We start from the raw sequence: 5671 nt of genomic DNA on the forward strand, positions 1-5671 counted from the left end.
TACCTCGCAATGAAATCAATGAATGACGTATTGTCCATATGGATTTGAAGCGATCGTCACATATATACATATATATATATATATATATATATATATATATATATATATATATATATATGGTAACATCCCGCCTTTTTCTGTCTACTTTTCCGTTATACTAATTTAAACTCCGTTATATGTTTATAACATCTTCCGTTGATACGTGTTTTAAATTATCTCGTTTAGGTAATTCACGCACCCGAACGAAAGTTGAGGGACTAAACTTGACAAGGGATCAAACCCTTGACTAGGTCAAAGGGTCAAACCCCTTTCACTCATTCATTATCATCTCCATCTCTCTCTCTTTCTCTCTAGCAAGAACACACACACCATTTCCAAATTCATTCAATCATCATCTAAATCCGATCTAGGAGGCTTACAACAAAATAAATTACATATTCGTGATCCTCTCTTCATCCTCTTCATTTTGGTACCAACTTCATCTCGTTTGGGTAACATTTCTAAAACTCTAGATTTCTTTAAATTCGTGTTTTTGGCTTGAAATGGTGTTAGTTAGTGTCTATGGCTCATTGTGATGTCGTGTATGTAATTTGTATGCTCGATCTCGTTGTTTTAGTATAACTAGCATGAACTTGAATTTTGGTGTGTTGTTCTTGAATTTTGGATGATCATATGTTGTTAGATGTTAAAAGTTCATGTTTTAATTGTGTTCCTAGTATCACTAGCTTCAAATTGATGTGTAGGTTGCTTGAGAAAACTCCATAAACTTGATTAGTGATTTTTGGTGGAATTGAGCTAGGGTTTAATGAACTTGAAATGATTATTTGATGCATTGATTGCCATGATTTGTTGTTAGTAAGTTGTTAGTTGTATTGTATGCTCAATTACCTACAAAATGGCATGTCATATGTATGCATTGAATGCCTAAATCATTAAATGTGCATTGGTGAGTTTGAAGCATTAATGTGTGCATTGAATGATCACTTGGTTTGAAAACTCGGTTGTTACAAATGAGGTTTTTGATTGATGAATTGTGTTTAGTTGCATTCTACGTCAAAAGAGCTTTCCAACGATATAAGGTGCGAGTCCTAAGTGTTAGCAGTTTGTGTTTTATGCATAAAAAGGTTTTGGATTGAGACTTGAACATTTGGGACTGGCCAGGCACCAGCACCCGGCCTTTGCCGCGGCGCGGCCCTTTCATGTCGCGGCGCGACATATAAGGGGGTCAGGTTCTGACCTCCATGTCCAAAATACGAAAAATGTTTGGCATACTACGGACCTCCGATTCACATGAGACTTGTTCTAACATGCTTATATATGAATAAAAACCTCAGAAAAATAGTTCGGAACCCGACCCGAACGTGTTGACTTTCGTTGACTTTGACCGACCAAAGTTTGACTTTTAATCAAACTTAACCAAATATTTGTGCAATCGTTCTAACATGTTTTTATACTTGTACCTTGCATGAAACATGACAATTTGATTCACATGCTATTATGATCGAGTCTTAACGAGCCATAGGACTAATTGAACATCTTTGACCTATCGTGTTTACCGTTATTGATACAACCTATTGTTTAGGTCAAGACTAGCATTGTTCTTTGCACACGTTTACTTGTTGAAGTACTTTACTACTCGTGCACTCAAGGTGAGATCATAGTCCCACTTTTACTCTTTTTGAACTTACATTTGGGATGAGAAAACATAAACATTTCTTTACTAAGTGAACACAAGTACAGGAAAACAAACATTCTACATACGAGTTTAGAACAAAAATCCTCAATTCGATTATAATTAGTTACACTTGCCGGGTGTAAGCGAGAACTTATGTTGTATGGATCCATATGGGTTTGACAAACCCTCATTCAAACGGTTCGCTACCGTTTACGAATGAAATATATTTTCGAGAAACAGTGTATGTTCTAGCACTAAGTGATGGGGTTCAATGGAAGGAAATGTTAAGCATTGATAATTGGGTGCTCGTGAAACAAACTTTTGGAATGTATTACTATTAATTCATTGATGCAAATCTTGTGGTTCACTTGTACTTACTTATTTAAACCTATGATTTCACCAACGTTTTCGTTGACAGATTTCTATGTTTTTCTCAGGTCCTTGAATGATACATGATACATGCTTCCGCTCATTATTTTGATACTTGCATTGGATGTCGAGTATATATGCATACATGGAGCGTCTTTTGACTACTTTTAAATTGTGTCGCATAAGTTTCATTTGTACTTAAAACTTTGTATCGTAACTTGTGGTGGAACTATTCTCGTAAACTTTGAACAATCTTTACATTTAAAATGAATGCGACATATCTTTTGGTCAAACGTTGTTTTAAAGACTTATGACCACGTAACGGGACCTAAGTAGACGGCGCCGTCAAACATGATTTGGTCGGGTCGCTACAGATGGTATCAGAGCGTTGGTTGTAGGGATTTAGAGTTCATTGGTGTCAACCTCGAGTCATAGGGTACATTGGTGAGTCTAGACTACAACCGGCATATAGACTTGAAGTAGGAATTACTTGACTACTTGTGCATTTATACTCGAACGCTTCTACTCATATCTACTCTTAGTCCATCTTAATCTCAAGTTGTTTAATTTGATTGACGCGCCACCTTGACTATATGAAATGATGTCGAATGCACATATGAATCAGGGTAATATAATTTCCGGGATTATATTACGGTGACTCATATGAACGTTCCGACATTATGGCATAAAGAATTTAAGGCGAGTCGAGGAAAAACTTCTCTTTATCTTTATTCTATATCACGGTTAGTATTATTGAGAATACTAATCAATGATATTCTTGTGTCTTGAAGGAACAATGGCTCCTCGTCGTGTACGCCGCAATGAAACTCCCGAACAAGCTCTCGAACGGATGATAGCCACCGCCGTAGATGCGGCCATGGCCGGTCACTCATCCAACAACAATAATAATAACAACCACAACAACAACAACAACAACAACAATGGAGCCGGAAACTCAAACGAGGGATGCTCCTATAAAGCTTTCATGGGGTGCAAACCTCACACTTTTGATGGAACCGGGGGACCGGTCGTGCTCACCCGATGGTTTGAGCAAACGGAAGCCGTCTTTAGCATAAGCGGTTGTCGGGACCAAGACAAGGTCAAATACTCCACTCACACCTTCGCCGGTGTCGCTCTTACATGGTGGAATACTTATGTACAATCGGTGGGTACCGATGAAGCTCACGCCCTCTCTTGGGCCGACTTGAGGGAAAAGATGATTGTCGAATATTTCCCTCGTGAAGAAACCCGAAGGCTCGAACAAGAGCTAAGAACTTTAAAGGCGATCGGAAATGATCTCAAGGCTTATAATCAACGAATTTCCGAACTAGCCTTGATGTGCCCAAATCTTGTGAACCCCGAAGCTTTAAGGGTTGAATTTTACATGGATGGTCTTCCAAAGAGCATCAAACACGGAGTAATGTCATCCAAACCCCCTAATCATCAAGAAGCTTTGAACATGGCCCGCAAATTGATAGAGACAGTGGACGAAATCGTAGTACCGGCACCTAAAGCCGAGGAAAAGTCGGGTAACAATAAAAGAAAATGGGAAGCTCCCCAATCAAGCAACAACAACTTTGCCAAGAAATCTTTCACCTCCGACGGCAAGAAGGGTTATGCCGGAATTCTACCTCTTTGCAACAAATGCAACAAACATCACTTTGGTGAATGTAGTAAGCTAATTTGCCATCGGTGTCAAGGAATTAGTCATAAGGCCAACGATTGTAAAAGTGCCACTCCCGTCGCTCGAAAGTGGCCCAATGCACCAAAGACGGGCACTTGTTACGAATGTGGCCAAACGGGCCATTATAGAAATGCATGCCCGAAGAGGAAAGATAACCCCAATACGCGCGGTCGAGCTTTCAACATCAACACCGAGGAAGCCCGGGATGACACTGAACTAGTCACGGGTACGTTTCTTCTCAACAATTCTTATGTCTCTTGCTTATTCGATTCGGGTGCCGATAAATGCTTTGTATCCAAGACTTTGACTCATTCTTTTAGCACTCCACCTCTTCCATTAGATACCACTTATACCATTGAAGTGGCTAACGGGAAACTATTAAGTGCCGACACATATTACCGGGGGTGTTCGTTAAACATTTTGGGTAAGGAATTTGAAATTGACTTGATACCCATGGAACTAGGAAGCTTTGATGTAATAATCGGTATGAATTGGTTAGTCAAAATGAAATCTCACATCCTTTGTGATCTTAACGCAATCCGAATCCCTATCGAGAATGGTGAACCTTTGATCGTCTATGGCGATAAGAGTTGCACCGGACTCAACCTCGTTTCGTGTATTAAAGTTAGAAAACTACTCCGTAAGGGTTGTTTTGCGATCCTTGCTCACGTTAAGAAAGTCAAGTCCGATGAGAAGCACATCGATGATGTGCCAATTGTTAGTGACTTTTCGATGTATTTCCCGACGAATTGCCGGGTCTTCCACCTCATCGACCGGTAGAATTCCAAATCAATCTTATTCCGGGAGCCGCACCCGTAGCACGTGCCCCGTATAGACTCGCTCCATCCGAAATGCAAGAATTGCAAAGTCAAATCCAAGAACTACTTGATCGTGGTTTTATCCAACCTAGCCATTCACCTTGGGGCGCTCCGATCTTGTTTGTTAAAAAGAAAGACGGATCCCTACGAATGTGCATTGATTATCGTGAACTAAATAAATTGACGGTTAAGAACCGATATCCTCTTCCTCGCATCGATGACCTCTTTGATCAACTACAAGGGTCTTGTGTATATTCGAAAATCGATCTCCGCTCGGGTTATCATCAATTAAGGGTTAAGGGGGAGGATGTCTCCAAAACCGCTTTCCGGACTCGTTATGGTAGTTATGAATTCCTCGTCATGCCATTTGGTCTCACTAACGCACCGGCGGTGTTCATGGATCTTATGAACCGCGTGTGCAAACCGTATCTCGATAAATTCGTTATTGTGTTCATCGATGATATATTGATCTATTCTAAAAATGAAGAAGAGCACGAACAACATCTCCGACTTGTGCTTGAACTCTTGAGACAAGAACGACTTTATGCCAAATTCTCCAAGTGTGAATTTTGGTTGAAGGAAGTTCAATTTCTTGGTCATGTTGTAAGTGATCAAGATATTAAAGTCGATCCCACGAAGATCGAAGCCATTAGTAAATGGGAGACTCCTACTACTCCTACTCACATTCGTCAATTCTTGGGTCTCGCCGGATACTACCGCAGATTCATCAAGGATTTTTCTTTGGTTGCTCGTCCTCTAACCGCATTGACTCATAAGGGAAAGAAATTCATTTGGGCGACCGAACATGAATCCGCATTCCAAATCTTGAAAACGAAGCTAACCACCGCTCCTATCTTGTCACTTCCCGAAGGCAATGATGACTTTGTTGTATATTGTGATGCCTCGAAACATGGTTTTGGGTGTGTATTGATGCAACGAACGAAAGTCATTGCTTATGCTTCTCGACAACTCAAAATTCATGAACGAAACTATACGACACATGATCTCGAACTCGGAGCCGTTGTCTTTGCACTTAAAATGTGGAGACACTATCTTTATGGAACCAAGAGTACTATCTTCACCGACCACAAAAGTCTCCAACACATTTTCGATCAAAAGCAACTA

The sequence above is a fragment of the Rutidosis leptorrhynchoides genome, chromosome 10 (assembly GCF_046630445.1).
Source record: "Rutidosis leptorrhynchoides isolate AG116_Rl617_1_P2 chromosome 10, CSIRO_AGI_Rlap_v1, whole genome shotgun sequence".
Lineage (NCBI taxonomy): Eukaryota > Viridiplantae > Streptophyta > Magnoliopsida > Asterales > Asteraceae > Rutidosis > Rutidosis leptorrhynchoides.